General features: G+C 48.5%; 1 protein-coding gene and 1 long non-coding RNA gene across 6 annotated transcripts in view; one reads left to right on the top strand and one right to left on the bottom strand.

Annotated features, from left to right (window-relative positions):
• SYNDIG1 (synapse differentiation inducing 1) overlaps positions 1-21460 on the bottom strand; it is a 201092-nt gene extending 179632 nt beyond the window's left edge. Inside the window, exon 1 of one of the 5 annotated variants that reach the window (XM_003278499.3) lies at positions 20906-21460. The gene's annotated coding sequence lies outside the window, so the exon portion shown is untranslated. Of the gene's footprint in view, positions 1-2020; positions 2954-20557; positions 20694-20736; positions 20874-20905 lie in introns of those variants that run through there. The other 4 variants (XM_030825364.1, XM_030825367.1, XM_030825366.1 and 1 more) reach the window with 4 other exon arrangements.
• On the top strand, positions 21300-22969 carry LOC115837922. Its single transcript, XR_004032931.1, has 2 exons — positions 21300-21382; positions 22132-22969. It is a non-coding gene; the product is annotated as an uncharacterized LOC115837922 (long non-coding RNA).
• The last annotated feature ends 1969 nt before the right edge of the window (positions 22970-24938 follow it).

A 24938-nucleotide genomic window follows, 5' to 3' on the forward strand; every position in this document is an offset into this window, starting at 1 on the left:
GACAATCCTGCTCGGCACTGCACATCTCTCATCCAGGTAATTGCCCTGACGACACCATGGAGGGGTAACTGGTGTGCTCGCTTCATTCATAAGGAAACTGAGGCACAGAGAAGTTGAACGATCTCCCAAGGGCTGGGGCGAGCCAGCGTCCAAGCCCGGGCACATTGGCAGCAGAGCCTCAGACACAGCCTTCTTTATGCCCAGCCCCTTCCACTGCCCACTCCAGCCCCAAACCACCTTTCCCATGAGGACTGTGACTTGGTTTCCCCTCCTCTGGGCCTCTCTTCATTTCCAAACTGCCATGAGCAAATCCCATCCTCGTGGGCTCATAGGCAAGGCATCACTGCTATTTTAGGTGAAATAGCTCTCTATAAATAAAAATCAAGAAGCCGCAAAGACGAGCTTTACATAAAGTACTCTGGGAACTGTCATCTGCGTGTTCCTCATTCAGGCCTGGAAACACACTGATCCCTCCATGACAAACCAGACCCCGCAGAGGCACTCCCCTGGGCCTTCTGCCCTGCCCCTGTCACTGCCCAGAGTGTGCAGATGGAACAGGAAAGGGTGCAGGGCCCCAAAGGTATCCTGGAGGGCGCCTCTCTGGCCCCTGTCCCTGGCTGCACACTCCCCTGCCTCTCTCTTCTGTTATTTGTGGGAGCAGATGTGGTGGATTCAGCTCGGGGGCCACACACAGATGGCATGCCTCACCCTCACCAGATGAATCTGGGGCTCCGATGCACTGCAGCACCGGTGGCCAGGCCTGCTTGGTGACGACACAAAACAGCCCACAGGGCTTCTTAACGCACTCCAGTGGCTGTGGTCAGAACTTCTCGTTCTTGACTTGGTGCTCGAGTCTGTCCCTGAACCACACACTGTCCTTTGGCTTGAGGCCCCTGGCTCCCCAGTGGCAACTCCCTCCTCCCTCCATGCCGCAGTGACATTCACAGAGGTGGGAGGTTACTGTTCAGGGGATAAGTGTGTCTGTGTGTGCATTTCTGTGTCCATGTAAGTGTGTGTGGTGAATGTATGTCTGTTTAAGCATGTGTGTGTGCATTCATGTATGTGTCTCTGTGTGGTCATATGACTGTGGTGTGTGCCTGTATGTGTCTGTGCCTGTCCCTGTGAGCATGCGTGTACATGCATGTGTGTGTGCATGTATCTGTGTCTATGTGTCCATGTGTCTGTGTGTCCATGCATGTATGTGTCTGTGTGCATGTGTCTCTGTGTGTGCATGTATCTATGTGTCTGTGTGTCCATGTGTCTGTGTGCACATGTATCTGTATCTATGACCATGTATCTGTGTGTGCATGCATGCATCTTGTGTGTGTGTGCATGCATCTATATCTGTGTGTCCATGTGTCTGTGTGTGCCTGCATGTGACTGTGCCTGTCCCTGTGAGCACGTGTGCATGCATGTGTGTCTGTGTGTGTGCAGGTATCTATGTGTTGGTGTGCATGCATGTGTCTGTGTCCATGTGAGTGTACGTGTGCATGTATGTGTCTGTGTGCCCCCATGAGTGTGTGTGTGTGCATGCATACAGATGGGAAGGTGGCCTCCACATTTCTAGAACAGTGCCTTCTAAAAGAAGCTGGATGTTCAGTTCTGGGTCAGGACACCTGCAGGAATCTCAGCCTCCACATGAGCTTAGACTTGTCAAGACCAAGGGACAGGGCTCAGCCACAGTGGGGAAATGATGACTAACAGGGGAAGAGGCTTTTCACATAGAACAGGAGGAAAATCTTGACCCCAGGACCAATGCCCCATTCCAGAGCTGTGGAGCGAGGCATGTCCCTTTCCTCCGAGCACCCGGGCATGCTCTGGCACCAAGCCTGGCATTAAAGACATCAGCAGATACTGGAGAGGTGTTTCAGCTGAGAGTCCAGGCAGGAAGTGTATTCCATATTTAACTTCTGTCCTGTGAAACACTCACACCTTGGTCCCACTTAGCTCATCGATGAGACACCGTGGGCCTGCCTGGGGTATAGAGTTCTTGGCAAAGGCTGAACAAACGAGGACTCACCTTTCTTGGGCAAGAGCTAATGTGATGCCCGGGGACGGCTCCTCTGGTGTCCACACCCTCTGGCTCCGGCAGGACAAAAGAATTCTGTCCTTCATCAGTTTGTGCCTGGAGCCTGTGGAAGGGCTCGAAGCAGATGAACTGTTCCCTCTGCTCGCCACTCTGGGGCTTGTCCAGCTGGTCTACCATTGTTGTCGGCACACCACCAGGTAGTGAGAGCTACAGTGAGTTACAAACAGACGTGGAGCACTGAAGAGACGCGGGGACACCCCACAAGGCACTGTGCGAAGCACTTTGTATGTGTGCACAAATGGGAAATGTCTGTTTGGCTCTCATGTCTGGTTCATTGTGAATGCAGTGCCTCGCATGGTGCCCTGCCTTTTACCAGGGCCAGGATCCCAGCTGAATTATTTCCCACATTTCCTCTCTGCAGGAGCAATAAATGACCAGCTGAATTCCCTTCCAACATTTACTCAAGGGCTATACTGTTGAGTGTAAATATAGAGTATTATGCAGAGATATTTCTCGTCCATTTTTTTCTAGCCATGTTATTACTTGCTGTGTAACCAACCACCCTAAGACTTGGTGGGTTAAAATGGAGTCATCTCATTTTCTGGGTTGGCAGGTGAAGCTGCACTGGGATGCTTGATTCTTGGCTGGTCTCTCGTGGGGTCACTGATGAAGCCGCAGTCAGCTGGAGTAGATCGGCACACTACAGCCTCACTGACGTGTCTGGACAGCTGCTGGCTGCACCACCTCAGAATGGGTCCATCGCCACTTTCGCTTCCTTTTAGTACTCCAAGCCAGTTATGGGGTCAGTCCAGATCCAGATCCCAGGACCTCCTCTTCTTGACGGGAGCTGTGGCAATATCACAGTGCCAAGGGCTGGGCTGTGTGTAGCAGGATGAGAGGAAGTGTTGCAGCCCCTGTTACAAACACATCACATGGGGCCAAATATTCCAGAAGGAAGGAAAATTAGCATGCATAGATGCATACTTATACACACACATATACATGTACACATACACACCTGTGTGCACGGGGGGGGCATTTCCATGTGGACATGGATTCATTTATTTAGTCCCACTGCATGAAAAAAGTGCGCTGGACCCTTTGCAAGGCATTACCTCACATTCTTGAGATAATACAACTCATCTCTCACTTAGAGATGGAGGAACCAGAGGAGATAACTCAGCATGGCCACAGGGCTGTAAGGGACAGAGCTGGCATCTGGACTATCATCCCTTGTGAGCCTGGGCTCTTGCAACACTCACCTCAGTAAACCCAGAAGCACAGCAGTTGCCAACTACAGCACTCATTTTCTACCTCCAAATGTTTAAATAAAAGGATGGTAAAAATTTGTTTTTTATTATATTGTTACATAAGACAAATTTTAAGCATATTATATTTCTTGACCCAAAATCCAGGTTATATAAGTTTACTTAAGGCAAATTAAACCATAAGTGAAAGTCTGCAAGCTCTGTGTTGCTAGCCTCTCCAGCTGAAGCCATTTCTTCCCTCCCGTGGCCCAGCCAGGGACAACTACTCCCAAATACCCCCCACCCCACATCCACCGACCCTCTCCCCCAACCTTGGCCCGTGATTCCCTGGCTGCTGAAAGCGTGTCCTGCGGGCTAGTAGCACTGTCATCACTGGCACTTGTTAGAAATGCAGACTCTCGGCTGGGCACGGCGGCTCATATCTGTAATCCCAGAACTTTGGGAGGCCGAGGCAGGTGGATCACGAGGTCAGGAGATCGAGACCATCCTGGCTAACATGGTGAAACCCGGTCTCTACCAAAAATACAAAAATGAGCTGGGTGTGTTGGCGCACACCTGTAGTCCCAGATACTCAGGAGGGTGAGGCAGGAGAATCGCTTGAACCCGGGAGGTGGAGGTTTCTGGGAACGGAGATAGCGCCACGGCACTCCAGCCTGGTGACAGAGCGAGACTCCATCACAAAAAAACAAAAACAAACAAACAAAAATTAAATAAATAAATAAATAAATAAATGAAAGAAAGAAAAAAAGAAATGAAGACTCTCGGGTTCCAGCGACCCACTGGATCAGAGCTCGCATGCCTGCAAATCCCCAGGTGTTGCATGCGTGCATTAGAGTTTGAGGAATGGTGCTTGAACAGATATTTCAGTAAGCAAAACTGATTCAGCTGTGCTTTAATATTATAGACTAAACTCAATTTTTGGTCTTTACATTATTTGTGTATTAACCAATTGTTAAATATCCCCAGGTGAATCTAACATGCAGCAAAACTTGAGAACCACTCTGGACCTGTGCTACTCGAAGTCTACGGATCAGCAGCAATGGCATCAGCCCAGGGCCTCCACCTGGCTCCCCAGCCCAGGCATGGGGGTTGCCGCCTCTCCAGCACCCACCCTGCCCTCTCTTGTGCCGTCCTGCCCACACGTCACACCCAACTTCACACCCACCAGCAAACCACTGACTGTTCTTTTGATTTCATAAATACACCCAGTCTTCCCTTCCCACACCTACCCTGTGATGTGGCCTTGGCACACCTGTCAATGAGAGCTGGGGTGACCCTCCCTGGCTGAGTGGGGGACCCACTGCTGGATGTCAGTGCTTCACCCTGCCCGCCTTCACCTGGAAGCTGGAAGAGTTAAGTTCTCATTAAATCCTCACTCGTACCCCATACTTTCTTATTACCAAGGGTGGCCACGAGACACAGCTTGGGCCAAAGACGTCTCCTGGGGGGGTCTCTGTCCACCTTTCTCACTTCCTGCCTTGACCTCAGATGTGATGTCGGGGGCAGCAGCAGCCATCTGGGAGCCAGGAGGGAAAGGCCACAAGGACTACAGACATCCAGCTGCAACCGCACTGAGCTGATGAGTCAGTAGCTCCTGCTTCTAGACTCCTCCAGGTATGGAAACTCCATTGTTTAGCTCCTGAATAACACTCATCCATGTTTGGTCTTCTGTCATTTGTTGCGGTGCCATTTCTATGTTGTATACACACACTTGCTAAAAGGGCTCTTTCTTTAAAGGAGATATTACTGTACAAAATAAAGAAAAAAAGAAGTAAGGCAATAAAAAGCTGTTTCCAAATTCTATCGAAATTAGCTTTGCCACTGATTTCTGCATAAGTCTGGAGAAGTCACTAGATCTACAAGGACCTGAAACTTTCAAATTTTTCCCACTTTTCCTTTCTATCTTTTCAGTGAAAACATGGGAGAGAGATGGAATTGAAGAAAATTCCAAAGACCTATAATTTCCTTATGTAATGACAAATGCATCCATCTAATGGACAAAATTGGTGCTATCAATCTATGTCCCAGATTCTGCATTATGGACACAAGTATAGCACCACATTCTAGAAGATACTTTTAAAGAACAATTTGACACACGAAGAATATATACAGACATTGGAAAATAATTAAGACTATGTGTCTTAGTCTGTTTTGTGTTGCTATAACAGAATACCTGAGACTGGGTAATTTATAAAGGAAAGAGGTTTATTTAGCTCAGTTCTGTAGCTGGGAAGTTCAAGGCCGTGGCCCTGGATTCTGGTAAGGGCTTTTGTGCTGCATCATAACAGGGAGGAGATGGTCAAAAGGGAAGTGTAAACACAGGGAAAGAGACCAAACAGAAGGAGGAACCCTGCTTTATGACAACCTGCTCTGCCTGGAGCACTAATCCAGTCTCAAGGAAGAAAGAACTCACTACTTCAAGAATAGCACCAAGCCATTCATGCGGATCTGCCCCCGTGACCCAAACGCCTCCCACTAGGCCCCACCTCCAAACATTGCCATATTGGGGATCAAATTTCAACATGAGTTTTGGTGGGAACAAATAATTCATACTCAAACCATAGCACTCTAGAAAATCCATATATTAAACAAATAGATCTAGATAAATTTCTGGTAAGAAAAGGCTCTACTTTTCATTATTTTGTGATCTAAAGACCTATTGTGTATAGAGCAAGTAATTGGAGTATTTTGTTTTTTAGTATCTGTGTCAGATCATCGTTTCTAAAGGTGGACACAACACTACTTCCCATTCCACATCTATTCCTGGATATGGCCCTGATACTCCTCTCAGTGAAACGTGAGGTCTCTGCTCCCTCCCCTTGAACCCAGGTGGGCTTGGGACTCACCCTGAACAGAAGGTGTGTGGCCGCAGTGACGTGACCTGACCTCTGAGGCTAGGTCAGAAAAGTTCACGCAACCTTTTACTAGAAAACTCAAACTGGAGCCTTGACCTTCCTTTTAAGAAATTTAATACCTCAAGGCTGCCATGCTGTGAGAAAGGCCAATATCGTTCATGTGGGGAGACCACGTGCAGCACCCCTGAGGTTACAGTTACCCGGCTGATACCCAGTAGCCCCAGGCCCCCACTCTTCTGGCTCCAGATACACTCTGACAGCGCCTGCCTGAGAGAATGGGGCTGGACGTGCCCGGCCGACCCCTCCAAAATTCCCAACCCTCAGCAGTTTTCATGCTATACATTTTGGGGCAATCTGGGCAGCAGTAGGTAGCCAGGACTGCACTTGAATTCATCTGACCTCATCTGTTGTTTCTCGTGTGGGTGCCTGGATCTCAGTAAACACCACTGATGCAGACTGAATTCTGAAGCCACATCCAACTTCCACCTCCTAGGTGCGCGGAGGCCTCTGTGACCTCTGCCCTATCCTGCACCCTCTGCTGAGAAGACCCCTTCTTTCTACTCCTCCAGGCTAGTCACTCTTTTGCATTCTGAGTCTTGGCTATATCTGGCCGCAGCATCCCAGCTGGCCTGCCTGCATCACCACTTGCACCGTGTCAAGCAAAGTGAGGCCTCGCACACTAGGCAGGGCCTCTGAACGCCCTTCTTCCATGAGGGACCAAAGCCTTTCATCTCTGTCTCTGGGTTCTGCCAAAAGGTCAAGCAAATGGCAAGTACTCAATATGTGGTGAATGAACTACTCTTGAAAACGTATCCACTGTTGTGGGGCTTAGAGCCAAGACTGTCAGCCGCAGGCAGGAGCATGCACACGCATGCTCAGAGGAGATGGGCTTCCTCAGGCTGGGAGTCCTGAGTGGGAATGCGGAGCACGCTCTTTCAAGAGGCAGGGAGGTGCCAAGGGGAAGTACAGGAAGAGCAAACACTGGCTGAGCACATAATGTGTGCTAGGCTCTGGGCATAGGACGTGGGAACATAAAATATGATTAAGAAACAGATTTTCAGTCAAATGAGAGAGAGAACAAAATAATTTCTAAACTTTTGCGTTCTTTTTTTTTCCTAATCAAAACAGTAATCAAGGATCAACTTGAAAATCAGAAAAGTACGTAACATGGGAAATGAAATCCACATGTAACCCCATGCCTGGAGCTACTCATGGTGGTACTGGCATCTCCTGCAGTCCCTTCCACACATGCACACCTTTCCTGCATGCGTGTGAGTGCCCACGGCTTGGACTCCTGCTGCATCACACTGCAACCCCAACGTGCATTGCATGCTTGACAAAGACACCATTCACTCAACTTCTAGGAGGCTCCAAGCTTTCTCCACTTCCCCCAAATCAGGTATGAATGTGAACGTGTAGCCAAAACACTACATCCAGAGCTCTGATTACTTCCGAAGGATAGATATGTGTTTAAATAGGTTTTCTAAATTGCAAAAACAACATGTTTATGTTTATGAACTCAAATCATACCAATGCATAGAAAATTAAAACCATGGAAGTTCCTATTTCCACTCTACTCTTCATGGCTACATACCATTAACAACGTGGAGAACAGCTTTCAAGAATTATCTGAATAAATATTTAAACTTCACTCCCAGAGAATAACATATTCACACACACGTTCAACATATTTTCCTCTAGCTTTCTATCCTTAGTAGTTTACCATGGACATTGATCCATGTAAATATACACCCAGCACAGCCCTGGCCAATGGGCAAGGGATGTAAAATAATTTAATCATTATTTTAAGAACATCATAATAGTTGCATCATATTTAACCATCCCCTTTTGATAGGCATTTAGTTTTTTTCTGACAGTTCATTACTTGAAGTCAAGATGCACATACTCTGCATGTATCTTAGAAATGTTTTAGTGGTTCTGTTATGGGGCCACAGATATAGGGGAAGGACCTCAGTGAACACTTCAGTGAAACTTTCAAGACAAGAGATTCAACCTCCCCAGTGATCCCAAAGGCTGCCTCAGGTGCCTTTACTGAGCAACTGGAATCTCTGAAGCTGGGCAATCATTTTGGAAAGATGTGTCTTCCCTAACTTTCATGTGCATTTTCATCATTACAAGTAAAGATGCATGGCCGGGCATGGTGACTCACACCTATAATCCCAGCGCTTTGGGAGGCTGAGGCAGGTGCATCACAAGGTCAGGGGAGACACAGGTTGCAGTGAGCAGAGATCTCACCACTGCACTCCAGCCTGGGTGACAGAGTGAGACTCCATCTCAGAAACAACAACAACAACAAAAACCAAAAAAAAAAAAAACAAGTAAAAATGCACAAATGTTTTTCCATGTATTTATTTCTTAGTCATTTCCACTTCTTCTCACCTTTTTCTCCATGGCATGAGCTCAGTTTTTAATTAGGTTGTTTGTGTTTTCTTATTTGCTCTGTGAGGATTATTAAGCATTTGTTAATTTGTTGCAAATGTTTGTTTCCAGATAATTATATGCTTTCCAATTTTGTTTACAGCGCCTGTTGCATAGAATGTGTACATATATTTAATCTTTATCAATTTTTTTTCACTTGGGATTACTGGTAAGATGTTCAGGCTGAATTTATTCATGCTTCTAAAATATTTATTTATCAATGCTTTTTATATACATTCAGAACTTTTTATGAAATGGGGAGATATAAATTGACTTTATAGTCCAACAACCTACTTCCAAAGTGCTCCACGTTGACTAATTCAGCCCTCCCTGCCAGCTCCCACACATTCATTAGGCTCTTGGGGCTGGCATCCGTTTCAGAGCTCTCTGTCTGACCTACCTGTCTGCATGGCAGATTGAATATATGGTTCATAAATTCTTTCACACACCTCCCTTCAAAAGTGGGGTCTAATTTGCCTCCTTGATTCTGGGCTGGCTTAGAAACTTGCCTATAATCAACAGAATCCTGTGGCGCTAACCCAGAGTGGCTGTGGAGATGGGTCAGGAGGGCATGCAGTCTTGACTGTGTTCACACTCACTTTTGGAGCAGAAGCCTCAGCATATGAAGTCTGGCTACCCTGACACCATGCTGGGAGGAAACCCAGGGAGAGGTCAGGTGTAGGTGCTCCTGGTCCAGGCTTCGAGTGAGCCAGCCTGGGCAAGGACTCCAGCCCCAGCCATGTGTGTCTTCCCAGCTGAGGCCCTAGGAGCCATAGAGCAGAGATAAGCCGTCCCCACTGTGCCCTTTCAAATTCCTGACCCACAGATCCATGAACACTGAGTTTTGGGGGCATCTGTTATGCAACAGTAGAAAATCAGAATTAGCCTGTTAACTACATGCCAGTAACTAGAATCTTACATTTCCAATTAACGTAGTTTTTTTTTTATTATTGTGGAAAAAAGAAAAACTCACACACAACATAAAATTTACATAATCATAACCATTTCTTAGTGTATAGTTCAGCAGTGCTAAATATATTGACATTGCTGTGCAAGGGTTCTCCAGAACTTTTTCATCTTGCACGTATGCAACTCTATACCCTTTAAACAATAACTCCCATCTCCCCTTCCCCAGACCCTCATAACCGCCATTGTACTTTCTGCCTCTGAGTTTGAGAACTCTCAGTATGTCAGATAAGTGAAATCAAATCATATGTGCCTTTTTGTCTCTGGCTTATTTCACTAAGCACAGTGTCCTCAGGGTTCATCATGTTGTAGCCTATGACAGAATTTCTTTTCTTTTTAAGGCTGAACAATATTTCACTGTATGTGTTTAGCACATTTTGCTTATCCACTCATCTGCTCATAGACACTTAGCTTGCTTCCACGTTTTAGCTATTGTGAATAATGTTACTATCAAAATGGGCATGTGCGTCGCTCTTCAAGACTCTGCTTTCAATTATTTTGGATATATACCCAGAAGTGGGACTGCTGGATCATATGGCAAATCTATGTTTAGTGTTTCTGAGGAACCTCCACATTATTTTCCATAGCAACTACATCCTCTCACAGTTCCCCAAGTAGTGCACATGGGTTCCAATTTCCAAACATCCTTACCAACACTTGTTATTTTCTGTGATTTTTTTGACAGTAGCCATCCTAACGTAATTTGAACACTTCGTTTTATTATCTGTTAGGACATTTCTTCACTGAAAAAAATTTAGTACTGTAGCCTGATTATTCTTTCATGAACCATTCAACGATTCTGTCAAGCTCAAAAGGCAAAATAATATTGGCATTCTGATTGAAATAGCATTATATAGGTCTTACACATTTCTTGACAGTTATTTGTAGATATTTCATCTTTGGTTGTTCTGCTAATGCCACACCAGTGCTGGGTGGGCCCAGGTGCCAAGGACACCTAGAAGCGGGGATGCCGAACTAGGAGGAAGGATGCTGGGAAGAGGTGATGATCAAGCTAAGCCGCTGAACCTCAAAGGAGATTAGCAAGAGGCGAGAGGTAGCCAACTACAGGTGGGGTAATGTGTGCGTGTGTGCGCGTGCACGTGTGGGACCATGGAGTGTGTGTGTGCAGGCATCTGTGTGTGCACATGTACTTGTGCACGGCAGGGCAGGAGTAACTCAGTGTTCTGGGCACCTAGAGAAATGGGGATGAGGCTGGAGGGTGAACAGGGACTGACAGGACAGCCTTGCCTTGTATCTTTCCCCCAGCAGCCTGTCATGTGCCAGTAGGGGGCTTCGAGAGGAGGGCCCCAGAGGCAGATCTGCACTTGAGACAGCTCACTCTCCTGGCAGTCCTGGAGGCAAGAGGCACAATGCAGCAGGCAGGGAGAGCTAGCAGGAAGCTACTGAGATGATCTGGCAAGAGATGAGTGTGCATACGGGGCCAATGGTGGAAAAGATGCAAGAGAGAGGCAGGAAATACTTAGATCTAGTGATGAGGAAGAGGAAGAAGCGCAGGGGCTAGGGAGTTTCTGGTGTGGATTCCTGGGTTACTGAATATCATTATCAGAGGAAGGGGCATGGGAAGGGAAGCCTGAGGGGCTGGAGGGAGCAGATAGAGAATGGATTCACTGAGGCTGCTGCCCCAGAGAACGTCCCAGAGATGGCCTTGGGTAAGGGGTAAGGACAGGAAAATATCTAGGGCAGCCAGTTGTGCACATAGGAAAGCTCAGTTGGTAGAGGTGAGTCCTGCCCCTGGGGCCACTCCATTCTGACAGAGAAGGCCTGGTGGGCGGAATCCAAGGAGGCTGAGGGCTCGGGGAGAAGGTCTCAGAGGAGAGGGAAGAACCCATCAGGACGGGGCTCCCAAGTCACTCTCCAGGGCTGGGCCAGGCTCTGGTGGAGACAGAGACCCTCTGATTTGGGTCCCCAAGAAGCAATTTGCATCCTTGTTTTTACTCTAATTAGGCACCAACTCAGTCTTAAGGAGAGACTGAAACAGTTGGCAGAGCCCAACTCACCAAATATATATTTCTGTAATATTTAAAGCTCTGAATAGAAATTCCAGGAAGATCAGCATTTCTGGGCAGTGTCTAAGGAGAAAGAACATTTCCATCTTCCGGGAAAAGCCTTATGCTGAGAGCGAGACGAGGAGACAGTGCCCACGAGGTCTGACAGTCGATCTGCTGTCCTGGGAGTTCAATCTGATGTTCTCTCTCAATGTCTTGGCCTCTGGCATTACAGGAATGCAGCTTCCCCTCTGCCTGCCTGCAAGTTCTGTGGGAGGCTTCTGTTCTCCTAGACTTTTCTAGGTGCATGACTCCTGGCCTGGCCTAGGACATGGGCCTCCCCTTGCCCATGGTGCCCCTGACTGGCTGTGGCGCTCTCCTCCCAGAAAACCCACTGAAAAGCACAGATGGAGAAATGTCCTCATCACGTTGTGTCCTACTTGGGGCTTGCTGGAAGGTGGAGCTGTCTGCATCTGTTTGTCCACCGTGCATGGGGTCTGTCATTGTCCCAAACAGTATTCTAGGTTCCAGCAATGCCAAGAAAATGAAGCACAGTCGGTGGGAAAAAATGCACTTTAGACACAAACACAAAAGCAAACAAGCCCTAAAAACTTGGGTCCCTGTGCCCTGGCTCTGCCTCTGGCAGATGGTGAGGCTGGACGGCACGTTGGGGAAGCCCTCTGGGTCTCTTCATTCCACCAAGTGTCAAACAGGCATCTGGGGAGCTCGCCAAGGGAGTCACACAGAATAACAGACAAAGCTCAATCTCCATCCCTCCCTCCTAGGGCTCCTCCCTTGTCCTGTCTGGCCCTGCCACTCTGGTCCCTGAGAGAGACACCGAAGCAATAAGGCACCAATAGTTGAAGCTGGCGGTCTTCCTGAATCACCTTCATGATTCACAACATCCAAACAGGCCCTGCCAGCTTTAATCTGACCCTTCGGGTTCGAGCTCCTTTTATTTCCCCACAATTGTTTAGCTCACCTCTATTTCATCCAGACCTGCAGAGCAGGGCCACTCTTTTAGGGCAGCCAGGCGGCTCTGTGGTGAGGCACCAGGTTACCTGGTTCTACCAAAAGAGGATGCTCGGCTACTGGCAGGGTGGAGTTCTTGTCCAGCCCAGAGCCAAATCCTGAGGTCGGTAACGCTGGAAGCCCATGTCTATGTCTTAGGTCCAGACAGGTCAGAAACACCTGGAGTTTGGAATATCTATAACCGTGTAGAAGTGCTAGTGACTGAGGTCCATCCTTTGGCCAATGCTGGGCTCTCCATCAGCCCCTCCATCGCACCCCAGCCTCAGTCTCCCCTGAAGGGCAAATGTCTCCCAGAGCCATGGCTCTCTCTACCCCACTTCCATGCACTGGCCTGGCCTTCTGCATAATGTCCAGGACACACTGGAGCCAGGGGCAGTGGGGTGCTGTGTACCCCATCCCCTCAGTAACCTCTGCAGGTGTCCAGGGCATTGCAATCACTGGAGGACAAGATGATGGGGAGGCAGGGCAATCACAGATGGGTTACAGCTTGGCCCTCTGATCCAGAGACCGTCAGGAAGCCCTTTGCTCCCACTGTCTATGAGTCTGGGTGCTACAGTCCCAGGTGCACCTGGGGCAAGGCTGAAGTAGCAGAACAGACTAGCTGGTGACTGCAGTGCCAGACTCTGGGTGGGACAGATAGGTGACTGCAGACAATCAATGGGATGCAGGAGAGCTCAGGGAGGAGGGAGGTGTCCATGTGGCCCTGCTCTAGTTAAAAAAAAAAAAAAAAAAAAAAAGAGTGTGTTTGATGACAGGCTATGGCCCAACACCAATGGTGAGATGGTAGGGCCACCTGTTCACCCCAGCACTCACTGAGCAGCCCTGTGCCACTTTGCCCTGTAGGCATGTGAAGAGCAACAGACAGAACCGTTGCTGAGATTAGGGATGCAAACTCATTTTTGTGTCCCAAGAGTGTGACGCATGTTTTTCCTGGAAAGGTATGTGACAAATCAGAAACTCGAGGTCTAGCAATAGGCAAGGAAGGAAGCTACAGAATTCTGCACATATTGAGTCAACAGATACATTTCATCTCTATGGTTCTAAAATAGACTGTGATGTCCTCAGATATATCCAGGGCTCCGATTCACAGCTAATACACCTACACCCAGAACATTCACATTAGCAAGTGTACCAATGAATGTTACACAAGAGGACCCACACGAGCAGGGCCACAGTGGATGGCAGAAGGACAGAGATGCAGCTGGACAAATGACCCTCCTTGCTCCAGGCCACTTGAGTGGGACGGCCGTGCTGCAGGCTGCAGGGTGCTTACCAAGTCCAGAGCAGTTAGGAGAGGCTTCCAGCAGAGCCTTGATGATCCCATTGTGAACAAAGTGAAAACAATGGACTGTGTGAAGGTGTGATACTTAATATCCACAGCTTTTTTTTTTTTTTTTTTAGACGGAGTCTTGCTCTGTCACCCAGGCTGGAGTGCAGTGGTGGGATCCCGGCTCACTGCAAGCTCCGCTTCCTGAGTTCACGTCATTCTCCTGCCTCAGCCTCCCGAGTAGCTGGGACTACAGGTGCCCACCACCACGCCCGGCTAAATTTTTGTTATTTTTAGTAGAGATGGGATTTCACCGTGTTAGCCAAGGTGGTCCTGAACTCCTGACCTCAAGTGATCTGCCCGCCTTAGCCTCCCAAAGTGCTGGGATTACAGGCGTGTGCCACGCCCGGCGTATATCCACAGCTTTTAAAGGTCAGGATAAGAATGAAGGGCAGAGAATAAACTTAGAAATAACAAAACAGATTATTTCCCTTGACTCAAAGTTAGCTTTCAACAAAAACCTGTCTTTGTGAGGAAATTTAGAGTATTAAACTATTATTAGAGTACTGAAATGAATGAGCTGTATTTCTGGGTTAGTATATAAGAAAAAAAACTGTTAAGATACTATGCACATTAGGTCGGGCACAGTGGCTCAGGCCTGTAATTCCAGCTCTTTGGGAGGCTAAGACGGGCAGATTACTTAAGGTCAGGAGTTCAAGACCAGCCTGGCCAACATGGTGAAACCCCGTCTCTACTAAAAATAGCAAAATTAGCCAGGCATGGTGGAGTGCACCTGCAGTCCCAGCTACTTGGGAGGTTGAGGCGGAATAATCGCTTGAACACAGGAGGTGGAGGTTGCAGTAAGCTGAGATTGTGCCATTGCACTCCAGCCTGGGTGATAGAGTGAGACGCCATTTCAAAAAAAAAAAAAAGATACTATGCACATTAATCAGCTCATAGTTCTTTGTTGTGGAGCCACCTGTCACAAAGGCACTATGGAAACGGTGAGGAATTGGGAGAGAAAAGTAAAGCCAGAATCGTACACAGGCAAGAGATGTCTGAAAGCATTCCAAGACTGGGTTAGGATTGGTGGGACTGCTCTGTGCAGGGTCCTCTCCAAGGTCCTCACAAATACAGGGCTTCCATGGGAGATCTGAGGCAGATGAGTGCCTCTTACAGTCAATCTATGACAGTCAATCATCTATGACTACCAGCCCAGGCCAGCCCCTGTGCTTAGACAGCAACTCAGAAACCACGGACACTACCTATCATATCTCAACTCTTTCGACTGCCCTACTGGTGCTGTTCCATTATCCCATGGGGCACTCAACCCATAAGGACAAGGTTTCTTATAAAGGAGACATATGGGTGATGGGCTGAGGCTGAGATGTCAGACATGAAGGTTGGTTACAGAAACACATAGGCTTTATTAAATGCACTTTTAGAAACTGCAAATAATTAACAGTGGAATTGGTACCAATCTTTTGTAGGATGAGTTGGGCTTCCCCGGGGCCTACCCTAAAGCTAATGCCTCAGGCCACCCCCCAGCATGGCTACTGGGTTTCCACTGGGAAACTGTCCCAGGACTTAATCCCACTAGGATCTTCAGCAATAAACTCCTGCATCTCAGACCCATGCCGGCTGAGGGTCTGCACCACCAACATGTGAGGACCAAGATCATAGGAGGAAGTTAAAAACTGCCTATTGTACGCATGACAGAAGAGTGAGTTTCTATAACATTTCATTTATTTGCTTTTCTAAGCGGGGGCATGGGGGGTGGTTCCAAATGTATTTGAGGTAAGATTACTGTATCTCCCTTTCAGAAAGTTCTGTAGTTTAAAGTTGAGGGAACGGAATAAAACTTTTGTGGTCCTAATTATTTGAAATGTGTTTGCTTTTTGATTTTGTTTGGGGCACTGAAGTTTTCTAAAAGAGAGGAAAGGTGAGGAAGAAGCAGATGGAGGTAACATCTGAAAGCAGGCGCCTGCCCAGTGAGGCCAAGTGACAGATTACAACTGAACTTGTTGGAGACCTAAGAATTGTTCTAAATAGAAATTTAACCTAAGTGAGCCCTTTTTGAAAGACCCAGTTTAAAATCCACACAAGTACTCTCTCCTTCAGACTCATTCTCTAAATGCCACCCCAGTATTGAAAAATGAATTTTATCGACAAAAATTCAGTTAACAACTAAAACCCAAGCAAAAAGTGTTTTCACACTGAACACGGATTGCAAGGCCCATCTCTCTGAAATAATGCTAACTGAACTCCTAAATTCTTTTTATGCAACTAAACAGGCAAAGTTATCCCCTGGGTTGTGCCTTTGGAAGCAGCTTTTATTTTTATTATTTTCTACCTGTGTATAATGTTCCTGGTTCTGTTACTTTTGGTTCTAACAGTTATTTTTGATACTGAAGCCTATCCGTTGTTGTTCTTTAGAGTTTCTATTTTCCTTTGTTTTTGGTAGTTTAACAGGTCATTTATCAAACAATCGTTTAAGATGATTTACAGTTTGTTATCCAACCATGCTTGCATCTTGAATCATCACATATTATAAATGGAGGGTGGTGGTTTGTTGGTCATCTGTTTTAAAAATGTTTCCATCTTAGAGAATGCATCATGTAAGTTTTATAACATAATATGAATCAAAATTTTAGTTATGTTAAGGATAAATTTCATAAGCTATTGCTCACATGCCTTTCCTTTCCATTCCTGTAAATCTTTAGCCCACATGGCTATGTACGCACCCTGGGTACATTCCTGTGCATGTGTCCGTCCACCTCAAGTAAGTGCAAACACACTGTCCCAATCCTCACTCTTGCCGACGGCAGGTTGTAGGCTCCACACTCTGGGTTCGGCTGCTTGCTAGTTGAATGATCTTAGACAAACCACATCACTTTTCTGAAGCCATTTCTTTTCAACCATATTCTTTCCAGGATTTTGAAAACCAAGCGTTAATGCTGTCACAGTTTGTTAAATGAAAAAGACACTGGATTGAGGACACTTCATTGTCTCAATGTTTCTCTGAGTAAATTTGTATTCACATGGCATTCTGAGAAAACAAATGGGACCTTCCAGATTCTAGAGCCTACATCTGCTCATGGCACTTGGGAAAGGCCCAAGGGGAAAGAGGGAATAGCCTGCGGACAGGAGACACTCTGCATGCCTGTCTCCCCAATGCATCCCTCCCCCACTCCCCGCACAATCCAATATGCTGCCTGGAGGTAAGCAAAGCAACCACGAGGGCACTGAATCACAGCTGGTGCCCGGGTCACTTCAGCTGCTCTTTGAACACAAGTTTAGGGTCTCTCAGGAATCATTCAAAATGGGCATCTTGCACACAGAATGCTGAGAAAGCACATTTGTTCAAACTTCCCACTGACAACTTCATTATTCTAATTCTGGTGACGTGGTTAGAGACCTGGTCAGCCTATCTCTATTGTTTTGAATATTGCTTTGTAGAGATTTTGACACCACGCCCCAGTGTAGTGATGCTGGGTCAAGAGCTACAGCTCCAAAAACTTCTATCAACGCACTGCCCCAAAATGACCTTATGCAACTTTCCACTGATACAACAGGCTGTTTTGCTAGTCATTTACCCCTAGTGTTTTGCTGGTGTTGTCAAATTAACACCCCATACTTCAGTCCTTGCCACCTTTACCCACTCATTCAAAGAATTTTGCTGATAATGTGACATATGTTCAAGCTATGGGCCACAGCAGTACATTCACTCTGAGATGGAACCTGCATTTTCCAATGTGCATGAGGGTCTGAAAGGCCAATGTGAGGGGCACAGGGTCAAGCAGGCATCATGAAAAGACAAGGTTTTATTTGGGGGTGGGGTGACAGGACATAAAACTGCTCACCTACAAGATGGTTATTCATCTTACAAAAGGTTAACTAAGGATGCCTTTAAATAGTGCACTTTATAAAGGTATTCAAAAGTCTGACTGACTCCTCTAAGAACGTCATTGACAATTTTTAGGAACTGCTTTTATATACAGGAAAGCACAGAGGTGTGCAGGATGGGAGGGGGCTGGTGGAGGGAGGGCCTCCCCTCCCACTGCCTCCAGCGCCTCCCTGCGTGCCATGCCTCTCCAGCCAGTAGAAGTCACACTGCACATCACATCTCAGCAAGCACAGAGCCTCTTCAGAGGGCAGAGCAGGTGTGACCTGGAGGATGACCAAACATTTTCTAATTAAACAATAAAATGTTCAGTTCTCTCCATGAACCTCAGAATAGCACCGACTAGTGCCTCAGATAGAAATCCTACATAAGAAAACAACTTTCTATTCTCTGATAATAGTAATAACTCCCTAGAAAATACGATTTAAAATTAATGAGAAAAATAACTCAAGTCTGATAGAGCACTTTTAGTTTATCTCAATGCTAAATGTGGAATAAATTAATTGCTTATCATTTTTGAACTGAGTTTTAAAGTTTTTATCAAAAAAAATTCTCTTGCCTATCATGGCTCAACCGGAATTGTGTTCACGCCCTGCATGAATTAGGGTGAGTCTGGTCCTATTGCTAACATGTCTGTCTTCTCAGGATCCGGACTTGTCTTTCCTTCTTCAATATCTTGCCCCTGTACACCTTAAGGAAAGTTGGCAGGTTTTCCTTTTCTACCCTAAAGTGGGAATGGAGGGGGCCTTCATTTTTATTTTAATATCACCTATACTCTAATGGGGTTATTAAAAACTTAAATTTCTGATAGTTAGGTGAACATAAAATGAAATGTCGTCAACTGGAGATACAGAGGGATGTGTTTAGAGGTGAAGTGAGTTTGGAATGGCTTTTTTTTGAAGTTTATATCAACGTAATTTTGTATTTTTAATGAATTGGTTTATTTTATCAGATATTAACAAACTATAATTGTATATGTTTATGGGGTACAGAGTGATGCTGTGATATGCGTATACAATGTGTCATGACTGAATGGAGCTAAATAACCTACTATCCAATACTCAGGATTTTGGAATGAGTTTTGAAATACTTCATCAAACAAGGCTTCCAAAACTCTGAGGCCTCCAAAACTCCACCAAAGGTAACTGCAGGTGGTGACTGGGTGAGGGGTACACAGAGCTTCAGTGCACTATTCTCTGTCTGCCACTGTGTACCACTGAAATTTTCCATAATAAAAAAGTTTAAAAATAGGTTTCTCCATCTTTTCTTTCTTTTTTTTTTTTTTTTTAACAAGGCCCTCTTGATTATGAGGATTCCGTTTTCATGCAGGAAATGGGGACAGGGTGAGAGAGGGCGCCGATCAGCTACTGTCAGGCTTGCTCCTTGCAGAGAGGCGGTAGGTGGAGGGAGAGGGGAGGGAGGAAATAAGGGGAGGGCGCTTCCTCAGGGCCCACAGGCCTCACACCTGTGGTGTGGACCTCCAGAAGAACGGGCCACACCACCGCCAAACACAGAGCACGCAATTCAACTAAACATTCGACTTCAGTTTCTTCCTGTCCGCGCCAGAACGGACATCAGACTGCCCACCGCCCGCCTCCTGGCAGCTCCTTTTCACTTCAGCTGCTGCCAGGACTTGGCGACCTACACCCCTCTTCGAAGACCACTTCCGATCCCCGACGCGGCGGCCCCTGAGGTCGCAGCCTAGCACGGAGAAGTTGGCCGGCTCTGGGGGCTGTTAATGAGGCTGCTCACCCCACAGGCGCAGGTCTACGCAGCACACACACCACCTCCTTCTTTGGACTCAGACCAAACACGCTGGGCTGTAGGAGGGAGACGGACAGATACACAGACTCGCGCGCGCACGCCCTACCAACTGATTCCAACCAGAAAACGGAGCCACTGTGTAACGCCCAGCCCCCCTCCCCCACGACACCCCCAATCAGCCAAGCCTTCGGCCGGTGTCTGCTGCACTGAACACCAGGACGTGGCGAGGGAAGGCGCAGGCATCGGTCGGAGCCAGGAGCGCCGCGGCGCCAGCGCATCTGACGTCGCAGGAGGACTGTGCGCACCTGAAGTCTGGGTGCCAAGCGCCCAAGCCTCTGCGTGCAAGGAAACCCCCAAAGGAAAACAGGACTACCAGAAGACCCCTTCCTCTCGTCTTTCAGAAATGCCAAGCGGCCCCTCTGGCCGCCTCCTCAAAGCTCGGCTGCCAGAGCCACTCTACTAGGGTCTTGCAAAAAGCGCATAGGGACAAAGCCTCTTCCCTAAGAAAAGTGCCCAACTCATCCAGTGAGCCATTCCTTCCTCCTCACTGCCCAGAGAGCGCACACGAAGAGGCAGAAATCACGACCAGGAAAAAGCGAGATTCAAATTGGAACCAAAAAAGCCTATGTGCTCGCTCCCATCTCGGCGCCCGGGCTGTGGCTCCCAGGGCTGCAGGCTGTCGCGGCTGCCAGGGGCCAGACAGCTTTTGAAGGCAGGTCTTGTCCGGGCTAGAGGAAAGGGGCTCCAGGAGTCCCTGCTTCCGCCCCGGTCGCCCGTCGGGATTCCCCATCCCAAGCGCGCTTGCACCTTGCCTGCCGCTCCGCTCGGAGGATTAGTCTGTTTCCCTTCCTACTCCCAAACAGACCTAGGTCCCCAGCTCAGCGGCCGCCCGGCTCACCAGCCCTGGCTGGTCTCCTTCGGGTCACTCCGAGGGGCAGCCTGAACCCGCAGAGCCTTGGCCCGCCGCGCGCCCCCATGGCCCTGCTGGGCAGCCTGGCTCCGCTACGCTCCCAGTTCTCGGTCTCACCAGCTCCCATCGAATTCGCACAGCAGCCCCTTCGCGTCTCCCGGGGTGGCAAGGCACCAACGTGCAGCCAGGGCCAGCACCGACCCTTTCCTGGGCATCTTCTCCGCCGGCTCAGCTCCCCCTCCCGCCCGGCGACCCCGTGTCTCCCAAGTCTCGTCGCGGCGACCACCCGGACTTACCGCGGGCGCCACGCCGCCGCCGGGTCTGCGCGCTCCGAGGCGGAGCCAGGACTAGGACACCCGCCCGTGCCGGGCAGCCTCCGGCTCCCGCCGCCAGCTCGCGGCCCCCGCCGCGACCCCGCCCACTGCGGGCCCCTCCGCCCCCCACGGCCAGGAGGTCTGGACTTACCTCCCCGACAAGGTGACCCGGCAAGTGCGCCCAAGCGGCCGCCCGCGAGTCGAGCGAGCGAGCCAGCGTGCGGGGCGGTGCGGCGCCCGCCTCTGCTCGTCCGCTCCCAGGCTCTCTCCTCCTCTGCCCTCCCCTCTGCGCCGCTCTGCTCCCCACGCCGCTCCCCGCCCTGCGCTCGCCGCCAGCGCCCCCGGCTGCCCCGAGCGCCGGGCGCGGGGCAGCGGCGGCAGCCCGAGCGGCGGGGAGTCGGGAGCTGCGGCGCCGGGGCTGAGCCCAGCCCTCTCGGCCCCCGGGAGAGGAAGGAGTGCGGGGAGACTCTCGTCGCGCGCGCCTGGCCGGCAGGCTGTGCGAGGGGCGCCCTGGGGCGAGCTGCTCCGCTTTGCTTGCCGAGCCTGGCGACGCGCGTGCTGGAGGCGGCGGGCGCGGGCCCCGGGGGAGGAGGGCAGCGAAGAGGAGGAGGGCGCAGCCCGCGCGAAGGTGGCCATCAACTTTGCCCCAGACCAGGGAGGCCCTAGCGGGGGGTCGCGTCCAGAGGGTGGCCCGGGGCCAGTGTCTGACAATGTGAGGGCCACAGAGGCTGGCGGCGGGGGGATAACTGCGGGGGACTAGGAGGACAGGAATTTGCTGCCCGACTGGAGGAAGGGATGGCTCTCCTCGGTCCTAAAGGCCTCCCCAGGCTCCGGTTCGGTTTTGAGGTTCAAAATGACCAAATTTATGGGTCAGGCGAATGTTCAAGTCCTGACCAGCTAAGCCCTGGAGGAGCAAGCGGGCGCGGAGTTCAGACTCCAGAGACCCCCTCAGCCCTGAGCCAGCCTGTTGTTGGCCCATGGTGGGCCCGCCCCAGTTGGAATTGGAACGACTAGGGCAGTGGTAAGACAGTCTGCGTTCTAGGAGCAGAGGAGGTGGTGTTTGCAGTCTAGATTTCATAGAGAATCAACTATGAAAAAAAGATTTACCAGAAAGGGGGTCAAAAGTTATTTAGAAAAGCATCTGTGCGCCCCCGTTTCAACACTAGGCAGAGGCCCCAGTCCTGCCATCGCAGGCTGGTACCCTGGTGGTCAGAGAAAGTTAAGCTTCAGGGTTCCATGGCTCCCAACCTTCCTAGAGCCCTCCCTCCTGCCTGGTAACCCACCATTGCGCCGAGTCTTGCCCAGGTGTCCTGGTGGGCAGGGGCAGGAGTTAAAGGTGGTGCCAGGAACAAGAGGTCCTTCCTGTGTTCCTTTCAGGGGACGTGGCTTCTGGGGAGCCTCCGCAGCCCAAAGAGAATGCTGAAATGCAGAGTGCCAGAAGGAGGCATTTGAAGGAGGAGCGGGTGAGTGGAACCACCTGAATTCCATCCCGGTCTTCATGTCTGCAGCTCCGCGAGACACACCTGATGTTTCTTCCTTTAGGTCCCCAGAGCTGCAAGGCTGTGGTCTGAAACACTCAGAAACGGGCACTGTTCATTTCTCCTATCTAGCAGAACTTCTCAACTTGGAAGAACATGCCACCACACCTTACTAAAGCAGCTTACAGTTCTGGAGTCCTTTCCTGAATAAAGCAGTTTCCCATCTAAGCCATTAGGTTGAGCAGATAGTGTTAGACCCATTTGAGGTGGAGAGTCATTGATCCCATTTATCAAATGAAGAAATTGAAGTTTAAAAAGGGTAATTGAGATTCCGTAACCACCCAACATGCAGGAGTAGCCTGAAGCTCGGGTTCCCTGCCTCTAAGTCACTGCTCTTTCGCTTGCCCAGCCTCTGCATTGACTTTTGAGGCAGGTTTTGTTTTGACAGGAGAACACCTGCTTGGGCTGCAGCCAGGACTCGCCTTTGTCTCCTGGGTGCTGTTTGAATTTAATAGCACCACTGCACTCCAGCCTGGGCAACAGAGTGAGACTCCGTCTCAAAAAAAAAAAAAAAAAAAAAAAAAAAAAAGAAGAAGAAAAGGTGGACTCTTCCTAATATCCTAATACAGCAAGCAGGCACCTTCTTGAGTGCAGCCTAACCCATGGCCCCAGGTCACCGCTGGCAGTGTTCCCTCCAAAAGTGAGAGTTGCAGAAATTAAAGGAAGAAAATACCTTTGCAGTTGTGCCCTGTATTGAGTTCTTCTGGACCCTTTCTATGCCCTCGATTCTTTGAAAGTTTTCAGGCTTCAGAGCTTTACACCCAGGCTCTCCCAGCTGATGTGTTGAGCATGAAGACTTTTTTTTTTTTTTTTTTCTGTTTTTACATTGTTTCTCTGTTTTGGAATGAACGTGTAATTCCTCTTTCCCAGTTGCAGGGCAGGCTCCCTTATTTTATACTTGCACAGCTCTTGGCCTGGGTACATCCCAAGTGCTGAACAAATACCTAGTAGCTGATAGTTACTGAAAACAAACCACATCGGATTGTGGTGTCAAAAAATAGATGTCTATTGAAGAAAGAGTGTAGTTTGAGAGAAAAAGGAAGAAAATTCATGAAATCAATGTAGTGGATTTAAAAATATATTATTATTTTTATTTGTCCCATGCTGCTCACTTAGCTGCAAGATCCCCAGTTGTCTGTTGTCTTTTCTTGACACCCCCCCAAGACATGCCACACACACACACACACACACACACACACACACACACACACACACATATCTTTCTGCAATTCAAATGGGCCTTACACTTCATTGCAAAAGAAACTCACAGGGCCAGGACATGTATGTAAAGAGACGGACGTCACCGACTCCTGGCAGATGCAACAGCTCAGAAAGGGCACCTGGTGGGAACCTCAGTTGCCCAGCACGTGATGGGCAGTTTATCTTACCTGTGATTCCCTTATTGTGGCTTGAAATGTTATCTAGTATGCTGTAATATAGCATTGAAATAAAGACTTTCAAGAAAGTCAGTGAGGAGCTGTCACATATTAGGCAATGGGACACAGTAGAAATTGACAAGTCTCTTGGAAAATGGGTGGTAACCTTCTCAACAATGTTTATCGCTCAGAGGAGGTTACAGAACTTTCACAGCTAAGAGAGGTCTGTGGGCCACCTCCTGTGCTGGGAAGAGCTGTCACTCAGGCACCGAGCAAGCTGCCACACCTTCCAGCCAACATTTTTTTTTTTTTTTTAACTTTCAACTTGTTATTTTAAGTTCAGGGGTACACGTGCAGGATGTGCAGTTTTGTTACATAGGTAAATGTGTTTTTTGAGGCAGAGTGTTGTCCTGTGGCCCAGGCTGCAGTGCACTGGCACAATCATGGCTCACTGCAGCCTCAACTTCCTGGACTCAAGTGATCCTTTCACCTCAGCCTCTTGAGTAGTTGGGACTACAGACACACGATCAAGCCCGGCAAATTTGTGTATTTTTTCTTTTTTGTGTGTGGAGACATGGATTTTGCCATGTTACCCAGGCTGGTTTCAAACTGGCCAAGTGATCCTCTTGCCTCAGCCTCCCAAAGTGCTGGGATTACAGATGTGAGCTACCAAGCCTGGCTCCAGCCAACTTTACATGCCTAGAGGTAGGTGATTTGATGAGGGGAAACACAGATTCAGTAGTTTTTCAAATGGGAAATATTCTTCATTACGTCTTGAAATCAAAAGCTTTTGACTGTGGGGTTATAGACAGCCCTGCTATGCACTGTGTCTGGGGGTCAACAGTGGCCTTCTGGAAAGCATCTCCAGGTTACCCATGTAAAATGCTCGGTCTCAAACATTGCTTGCAATACCAAAGGTAACAAATCACATACGCAATTTTACAGCTATGCTGTTAACTTTTCTTCCCCCCCCAAAATCTGTTATTAAAGGGACTTAAGTGGATGACATACAAGAACTGAAAAGCGGCAGTGTCTTGCTAAAGTTGAATCTTGTTGACTTAGAAGTGTAGAAAGACGCCCATTCAGATGCTCAATCTAGACATGATAGGAGGGGCCGGAAAGAAAGCGTGAATTTCTATCAAAAGTGAATGGAAAGTGATACAAAACCTAGAAAAATGTCTGAGACAATGTTGACATGAAAGTTTAAACAAGAGAAAAGATACAAGAGTAGGTCAGAAGGCTAGAGTCGATTGGGACCTTGGCAGTCATC

The sequence above is a fragment of the Nomascus leucogenys genome, chromosome 13, assembly GCF_006542625.1.
Source record: "Nomascus leucogenys isolate Asia chromosome 13, Asia_NLE_v1, whole genome shotgun sequence".
Classification (NCBI taxonomy): domain Eukaryota; kingdom Metazoa; phylum Chordata; class Mammalia; order Primates; family Hylobatidae; genus Nomascus; species Nomascus leucogenys.